The following is a 10,384-nucleotide window of genomic DNA, read 5'->3' as shown; positions in this document are numbered from 1 at the left end:
TTGACAGTTTGGTAAATTCATGACAAATACTGTCAAACTTGTCACTAATTTCTATTTCCTGAGTTCCTAAAAGAAACAAATTTCAAGATGGTAACAGCTACTTTAATTGTTGTTTATTTAAAGCACGAAGTCTATAGTTTTTTAATTCTTCTTTGTCTGATATTAAATTGTTCTGAAATGTCTTTCCAGTAACAATGACATGCCTTTAGGCTAACAAATAGGCAAAGTTCTAAAACATAGACAATATGTTTTGGTCTACAAGTATGGTAAAGACAATACTGATTTATATGTACTAAGCTTATCATCAATGCCACTGATGTGTTCTTATCCTAACTAAATATACAATCGAATTGTCATTGTTAGTCACCCTATTTGGAGATATGGATACAACATGTAACACTTACTATACTTCTGAGGGTAACACGCAAAGAACTCTTTCTTTCATTACAGTTAGATCAAAGATTTCAAGGGGTTTTTTTTCAAATTTATTTCACATATTTTCTTTCCAATAACATAGAGTGTCTTTGGCATAACGATACTGTCTTTCATATAACAGGACTTGAAAGTAAATGTTTTATGATCTAAAGAGTAAGACATTGTCAGAAATCAATCAGAAATATCAAAATATTGTCTTCAAATCGCCTTCAGTGCAATATGTTTTTATGGCAGACAGTTGAGGTGATATCAAGAACATTGAAAAGTACCAGCAGGTTTCACTTTTTCATCTGACACAGTGTAGATCAGGTTTATTTCATAAACATGGAATCATAGAACTTAATTTTTTAATTTAAGTGTGTGTAACAAAATAACAGGTAAGGTAGAATTTACAATGCAATATCTTTAGGTATCAATTTATTTTTAAGAAAATATAAGTATTTCTGTTGTTACAGGAAAGACATTGTGGATTTGACCTTATTAGTTTAATTAGTCTTCATGACGATACTGAACATAATTAATCCTCAAATATTATTGATATGTGAACCTTAACAATGTAGTTTGCCATTTGTGAAAATAGTGATTGATTATTTTGTATTTGAATTATGTTGCCTTTTGTACATCAAATAGCAGCAACCTTTGAGAATGACACGACTCACGATGTGAATTGCTGTCCCAATGTACCGATATCTCGCTATTGCAGAACCATGAGTGTTTGGAAAGTTCTGGGCCTAACTACGATGGATTGCGTCGTAGTATCATGGTACTTAATTATGTTAGAAAGTGTCTGGGGCGGTAGGGTAGACTAGTAGTTAAAGCGTTTGTTCGTCACGTACGCCGAAGAACCGGGTTCGACTTCCCACAATGTACGAAGACCGTCTAGGGTGTCCCCCGTCGTGATATTACTGGAATATTGCTAAAAGCAGCGTAAGCCCATACTCATTCACTCACTCACTCGAAACAGTCTGTCAAAGATGATCGAATATCTGGAAACAATTTGCGCAGACAGGTTCTTCTTTCGTAAAACGCCTTTCTTGCCAGAGAGTTCTTTCTTCCATTTCGTGAGGTGAAAATCTGAAATGTCATGGTGAGAGATTTATGGCGTGGTGCTCTATCCTGAAAATCAACTCGTTCAGTGGGGTTTCTTCCTTAGAAACTGCCAGGCTGCACTCTGCATTCCTCTTAGTTTGGCCCGCACGATTCAGACACACCTCATGTTGCCAGTGAAGGATTATGTTGTTGGTGCTTAATGCCCAACTCAATATTGGGTACTCTTGAGAACTCACTCTGATGTAGATCTGAAAACGACACACATAGGTCTTTTAACCAAACTAAAGCATTGATGCTTTCCAGCAGATTTAATCATACCATTCTCAAAGATTTTATAAAAACATCAATTAAACTGAGTGAAGTATATTACAATTTGCTTTCTATACAGTTTCACAACGACTATATTGCAATTTGAAAAATATATAATGTTGTGTCCATTCCAATACTATACTCTCTCAACTGGAAAAAAGGGTGAGTGTGGTTATGCCCCTTTGTCCCCTGGCACTTCAACCAATATCCATGTTATAAACCACTTATTTGCTACTTCAGAGTCGCATATTCAGACTGTCTGCATGCGGGTGTTATATTGTTCACTGGTATACAAAGCAGATCCTCCCTCTCACATTCACATCTGTATAAGGCTTCACTGTAACCCGCTTACGTACCTGAGAAAATCTCCGAACAAACAAACCGCAGCACATTCTCCCGTACCTTTACAATTTACAGTACATAAACTGAAAAACATAACCATATGATTCTAATATGTGACACACCTGTATTGGTGAGACGGACATGTGTGGGAACACATCTTGGGTGGTTCTTCATCACTTTCTTCAACTGAAGGAACGCTAAAGTTGCTACGCTCACTGCAGACAAGATCGTGACCAACACTGCCACCACGAGGGCTGTGTGGACAGCATGGTTGGTTGGATCTAAAGAAAACGAGTATGCCCAATCAGGATAACCATCACCGCTATTGCGCAAAGTTTATATCCATTTATTGAGAGGGTTATCGGTCTGAACTGGTAAAGATATTGAATATCGGTATGCAGCGGAAATTAAACTAAAACATACACAAATTGTATCTTATCTTTCAAGCAAATAAACGTGAAATGCCCCTTTAGCCAACTAAACGTGTAATCTCATTTTAACCTGCTAAAGGTGTAATCTCCTTTTAGCCAACTGAACGTGTAATCTCCTTTTAACCAACTAAACGTGAAATCCCCTTTCAACTCAACGAAATGTAAAACATAACTACAAGCAATAAGCTTTAAACCTAATATGAAAAACTGTCTACTTATCAAACGTTAAATGTTAATATGTAACCCTCTCAAGTATGTCTTGTTTTTATTTCTCTTTCTATTTTATCTCTGCTATTACAGTTTAAAACATCAGTTCGAGAGAGCTACCCATTAATCTGTCACCAGCGCTTTCAACTTGTATCCTTGTCAAGGATACACCATCTCATGTTGCACAGGATCTCCTGCTGCACGAGAGGTTAATGAGAAGCGGTTGTATTTATGCTATGTAACAACGATATCGAGAACATCCGTTCTTCAGACCCTTCAGAACAAAATATGGTTTGCTAATGGATATACCTAAAACTTCATACTTCACACGTGTGAACACACGTAATGTGAAGCATTGCTACTTACCAGGCACCCATGAAGTGAGCACCTCTGCATCACTAAGCAAGCACCGCTCATTCAGACATAGACATGATGTGACAGTAACTTAAAAAATCGCCGAATCGCATCGTACATGAAATACACTTTCTTTCCTAGTTTATCGTGTGTCCTCCCCAAATATACTGTCACAACAATTGGCAACCGCCAAAATATACATGCATACACACATTACACACAATACACACATAGATTACACACAATACACACACATTACACACACCACACACGCACGCACAGGGGCACACTACAGACACACAAACACACAGAGAGAGAGAGAGAGAGAGAGAGGCACACATGGGAATCACTTTAACATTAACATTACTCAGAAGCGAAAACGTCTCAATTCTTCATAATCCATAAGACCTGGTGTTGATTGTTTCACATGTATAATTATATATTTAGAAAAGTGGAGATGTAATATATATTGATGTACATATATATGCATACGCAGTATGTCTGATATTGAAAATCATGATTTATATAATGAATTAATAAAACCTTAATTAATACCTCATGTTGTCTTTAATCTATCTGTGACATGTCATTATTATCAAGTGCACAGCTTAATTAAGCCATATGCAACCAACCATAAAATGTGTCGTTTTAAGGGCTCTGTCTTGTGGGAGGTCTGTCTTATGGGAAGATACCAACAAAACCCACTCACTCACCCTTACCGAATTTCTATAATGTAATCATCAAGAGGATTAATTCATTGACATGAAAGTATATTTACGTTCAGTTCTTCCGTCGTCTGCTGGGGCTGTTGACGGGACAGGTTGGGGGCTGTGTGTTGAACTCTTCGTCCGTGCTGTTTCAACTAAAATATAAGGACAAAAGTTTAGAAACCGTGGTGTTTACTGCCATGTGTTTTAATGGTAGAAATACACCAGTATGTGAGCATAAATATATTTCTGTGTTTAAATATACGTGTGTGTGTGCGTTTGTTTGTGTGTGCATGTGTGTGCGCAACGCGTATTTGTGCATGCGTGTGTGTTGTATATAGCATGCACCTTGTACACGTGTTCACTGCTAACATTTTGCGATGCAACCTTCCGTGTTTGCGGTATCATCACTGGTGAATTGACATAGCAGAATGTGTACCTGGGCATAAATCCATGCACTTCTTGAGCGTCCCATGAACTTCCGCCTGATGACAGAGCTCTGCACAACTTCGACATCCGCCCCAGTCAACGTCATAATAATAATCAGCATGGCAGGCTGTGGGATCATAAGTGACAACCACTGATAATATATAGCCTTTGGCAGCGGGGAGAGTGATAAACCATCAGTGAAAAGAAGACTAACTGGGTTTGTTTAAAACATTATTATTCATAAATATATACGATGGTTAATGGATGCAATTCAGATTTATGATTAAAATTCATAAGAGGCATTCGATTCGGAAAATTATCAGTTTATCCGTTTTGCTTTCAAGTTGGATTTTCAGATGATTTTATGAGCCTCATACATATATGCCTCAAAGAAACGTCTTTATGGGAAAGAAACGGTGAGCGAGCTAGGTACTGATTGTTATCATAATTACAGTAAGTGAAACAGTGGCGCCCATTGTGTGAACAAATATTTAGATAATGTTTCCAGTTAATAAACTCTACGTTTCGTAGCATAGCTGAGATGGAAGATATTATTGTAAATAAGAAAGAAACCAGAGGTATCTATTTCCCTGGTGATTCTACACGAGTACTTGAAACAGAACGATTCTGCTTTTAATACAACTGTACATTATGAAAATCAAACCAAACACAGAGGCCTGAAATAATATGTCACTACTTAGGTTAGCAATGCCTTGAATGATAATAATTCAAAACAGACTTCTATGACGTTCATGGGATTGACGAAGGTTTGTTCAACAAGCATGATATTATTGTGTATGATAGTAACAGTAACTCAAAATTATACATTTTGTCGAAACATTACATATTTGCAGACTTCGGGTGGAAACATGTATTACAGAAGAGGATCAAATTTGTAACTTGCACTCATACATTATTCCAAGCAAAGAAAAGAGCATCATAAATCCTCAGTGACGTGATTCAAATATATTTATTGTGTTTTTCTCATTGAGTAAACATGTAAACATGTGAAATACGAACTAAATTCGAAATACAATGTAGAGGGTACAAAACGAAACTACCATGGTGTAATAAATGCATTTAGATATATATTGGACAAATTGTGTACAATATAGAGTAGTATTAATATATACTGTACAAATTATTACACTATTCGTGTATGTTTACCTGTATTGAAAGACTTTCCTGACATATACGGTAATCTGGTTAATGAAAGTAAACAGAGATTTTTTTAATTTGTTTGGGTTTTTTTTTTGTTGTTGGTGTTTTTGTTTGTTTTTTGGTTTTTTGGGGGGTTTTTTGGCTTAATTTTATGCAAATCAGTTTTTAGTCTTTTCCAGGTGTCATTAATTTTAAAATGGATGACAGTTATGAAGATGTCATTCAGGAGATAAACATCATGTGTTGGCCCGGGTGTTATTTAGTATTTGAAGCTCGGTAATATTCATCATCGTTCATAACATAATGCCTTGTAAATGAACATTACTTCCAAATCAATCGTAAAGATTATATTTACTTTTCTGGTAAAATTGATATAACAGACTCAAAACTATTTTACTGTTCATGCATGACACCGTTACAAAGAAATGGGTCTAGATGAAAGCCTTTATAGCGGTGCTTTGGGAATGGTCTCAACTTTGTCTTCACTGTCGATAAATACTACTCTTACAAATAAAATGTTATGATGTACGTAAGTTTACCTAACTTTTATTCTCACTTCCAAGTATTTGAAGACAGAAACTTTAAAGGCGGAGATGCGATGATTACCACTCCAGAAGGTGATTAATGTACATCACAGTGCTTCTCCCTATTCCGACCAGCATGCCTTACACGTGGCAATGTGGACGAACACGTAACGGCATGGTTAACGTAACGTAAATCCATAACGAATGACTGCGAATGGAAGGTACTGGTGCCACGTTTTAAAGAATTTAGATCCTTCGTCTACGTAGAAGGCACTTTCTTCTCTAGGTGTGTGCCTGTTGGGTATACACCAAAAGACAGAATCACGAGTATGATAATAATAGTATACCCCGAGGTGAAATTACCTCCTACGATAGTATCATCAATGATGAAGTGTTTGGGTCTAAAAATAATCGGGTCGGGACCAGACAGTCCTGAGACCACGGTTCTATATGTGTCTGCGAGCCTGACCACCCGATCCCCCAATCCGAGCATGGGTTGAAGAAATGAATATCATACAGGCAGATGCTACGAATATGGCACCAATACGCTTCCGTACAATTCAGCTGCAGATACCCATATACAAAGTATGGTCGACAAAATGTATAATGACTCTTGTACTGAAAAGAGTTTCTGTCCCATTTCAATTTTTAATGCTATGTTTAAGTTTTAATTTTATTACATTCATTCTGAATTGAACTGTAGATCCATCGCTATTCGTCTCCATATTGCTATTGCATTTGCTCTCATACTGGCTAACTGCGTGAAATAAATCGATGGGACAACATCATCATTCGAATTTAAAGAAAACAATCACGATCCTTTTGTCAGAAATGGGTTAAACCCTGGCCGGACAGACACACAGCCAGGGTGCTACAACACAGCCTCCTTCAAATCCTGATTCTTCTTCAATCAGCATGTTTGCTTCTTACGACAGCGAGATCCATTTGACCTACATATTTGTGATATATATATCTAGCAGAAAAAAATCACAGTATCGATCGGATATATGTGTTTAACAACCTGAACGGACAATACAAATACGGTGTACATCTATGGTATGTTCGCCGATAACTCAAACTTTTGTTATATAGAGCTAATTATACCTACAGTATTCAAAATGACGGGCGGAAATCCAAGTATGATTGTCACTTGAGATATTTAATTGAAGATCTATGCATCAAATGTCCAACGTTGACGAGTAAGTGAGTTCCTGAAACGTTAGGGATGATATAATGATGGGTACAAAGCTAAACCCTTACAATTAGTGGATTTAATAAGTGGCAAATATTTTGTAAAGTTGTACAAAAAAGGAAAACGATACAAAATTCACAAAACTTTGCTTTGCAGTGTCAAAACACCTCATCCATGCAGCATCAGGTGTAGCTATTTATATCACCATTTCCTTCAACACCAGAGGGATGCCAACGCCCTTGAGTCAAGGTCACCCTGTTACACTAATGATAAGGGAACAGTACATGGCGAGGTCTTGTCCAGCAAGTTCAATAATGTCTAGAGTAACATTTATAGACCTAGTGGTTAGCTCATATAAAATATACGCATGGAAGACGAATAAGACATCCAACTGAACCCGAGAACGATAGCCTGCTCTGCTTCTATAAAACTAGCAATGTAGACTGGCCAAACCATTCTAAACCTAACCTGGACTCTTATTCAAGCTATCCTCTGGGGCCTGAGTCTAGATTTGGGAAATGATCTCAACCTCAGCGATAGCTCATGGGTTAATTAAATTATTGAAAGATAAATATTTGATGAGAGGTCATGTATCCTGAATGCAGAACTCCTGCTTAAGAATAATATCCTTCACTTTCGCCCTTGACTTGGTCACCGGAATAGTCACGAACATAGGTGCCACTGCGGGCAACCGGTAGCAGCCCCTCCCAGTGGGAAATCTAAGGCGTATCAACACAGCCAGGTAGTGAAATCAGTCATTTCGTGACATGACTAATGGGGTCAGCCATTTCTCGTCTTTCTTTTGTAACAACAATCAATATACTTAAGTCATTTCATGAAATGTCATTTCATCTATATGTGGTGGACATGCGTTTTTGAGGAGTGGCTGCTCTGGACACAGCATGTGTCAAACAAACAGGAGTACATGCTTCAAAACCAAGCTGAAGTGGAATAGTTTCTGACACAGTTTAAAAATGAGTGATGTTGCAATTGTGATCCATTTTTGTTGATTAAGCTTTTAACTAAAATTCCACGAAATGACTAAGTATATTGATTGTTGTTATACAAAATGACGCGACCCTGACCCTGTACGTCATTTCACGAAATGACTTGAACTTTTTAGTCATTTCACGAAATCACCGACTTCACAATGTGACTGTAACATAGCCAGCTGATCTTCGAGGGTACACATTGGTAACCCCAAACGGTGATACGCAAGTCGCCAACCTGTGGCAACCACAAACAATAATAAGCAAATTTTCAGGCACTACACCATAAACCAATTGGTACCGTGGGTAGACTACATACATTAATACAGTATATTGTTAGTGGCGGGAAATGCCCGTGACGAGGTAAGTGCCATAGCTTTGTACAATCGGAGACAGGTTCGGGACAATATCTTGGGCACTTTATTGAGATAAGGCTTTTTCACAGTAATCGAGTATTTGTTAGTATATTCCCTGAATTAGGTTAAGATTATCTAAAAACGTCTTGAAACCATCAATGAAATTTCAACAGCTAATTATTGTTTATAAAGACAATCAGTACTGTGAGGTGCAGTTTGGCTGCGTGTAATTAAACACTCCACAGTTAATGTGTAGGATCAAGTATCACGTGACATATGACGTCATATCGCTCCATGAGAATTATTTTGTTCTATCCACCAAATTTTAGGTAGGTAGAAATTTGAGTTTGAAGTTTGGACATAATGGTATTATGTAATTTTCAATACTATACCGTTGCAAATGGCTTTTTTGGTATTTATTCCTTTTGACATTAACAAAACTAATCTTCTTAACGCTCATTTAAACGTAATTTGAGGGAGACAGAACGCTTGAACTAAAATCTTAAACTATCCTACACTTTTTAAAGCATATTTTCACTATTATAGTGTTCTATTTCCTTCTTCATTATCTTTGTAATCTATAATTCAGAAATAATTGACTACACTGAAAGCATACGTATTGATAAATATGAGAATTACGTGGATTTGTTTGTTTTCTCCAAAGATGTCATTAATATTCGAGGCAAAGAATAAGATAAAGGTTCAAGTTTAGTTAATACTTTTATTTACAATACATTTACGTAAATAAAACAACTCAAAAACAAGAGATTATATGAATAATCTCAGCTCCTCAAACGTTTTGTTCGATGAAAAGGATAAACTTAAGTTAGGCATTTAACATTTCTAAACGATAACGAACATGGTGACTCAAACATAACCATCAACACCAAAATATCACTAAGCACTAATTACTGTACCACCTATGGCTGTATTACAATTTAGTTTTTTATATTAAGGTTTCTCACCAGATTTGCCTGGTTCAAGAGTTAAACACCCGGAAGAGACTGAATCAAAAGGACATGCATCTCTGAATGTTAATATTATAAGTTGCCTGGAACCGCAATCATTACCAACTACAGAGTGAAAGAGGTCTTGCAGATATATTGTAAAGCATTGTCTCATGAGATGTTGAAATACAATCCATAAAGACCGTTAACCTGTCCAAATTGTCATTAACTGGTCGGTTAAATTCTCATCGGCGACGTTATTTCTGAACAGACTTAAACGGAAATTACAGAACTATGAAATGATTAAGTCAGTTTGACCCGGTCTCCCCTAATTGACAGAGACTATGGATTCTGTTGTTAAGATTAATAGTTTCTAAAATCTAAAAGCTCGGAGAGATAGTCTTCAGGCCATACGTGTACGTTATATTGATACAGAGCTGGTATAGTATCTGCAAACCTTGTGACCTGCAACCGGGACAGTCGCCTCCAGTTGTGCACGATTCGGAGCAAGGTTGACAACTCTGTGTACTGCTATTAAAGTATTCTCCGGGGCTGCACGAATCATTGCTGTCACCCACACACACATACAAGCAGAAACACAGGCCAGAATAACGCAAATCCATGACGCAACTACTCGTTACATATTGCGCAGTTTGTTTGTAAACATGACCTAGATTCATTTCGGTTACGGAAAGAGGCGAGTGGTGCAGACTGGTTCCCTGGGTCTGATGCGCCGGCCTGCACATGGCGTCTGTCTGCAAATAATCGAGTTAGGACCAGACAATCTAGTCCAGCATTCCGACTTCAGCGACTCACACGTTCGAGTATTTGAGAACAATTTTATGTCCAACATCTTAAACGTTTGCATGTACATCATTCTGGGTGCCCGGGCTCGTTATGATCATGTGACTGGTCGATTGTGCAATGTCATATGTTATTCATTCATAATCA

The sequence above is a fragment of the Haliotis asinina genome, chromosome 5 (assembly GCF_037392515.1).
Source record: "Haliotis asinina isolate JCU_RB_2024 chromosome 5, JCU_Hal_asi_v2, whole genome shotgun sequence".
In the NCBI taxonomy this organism is placed as follows: Eukaryota; Metazoa; Mollusca; class Gastropoda; order Lepetellida; family Haliotidae; genus Haliotis; species Haliotis asinina.
This window is presented reverse-complemented; position numbering follows the sequence as displayed.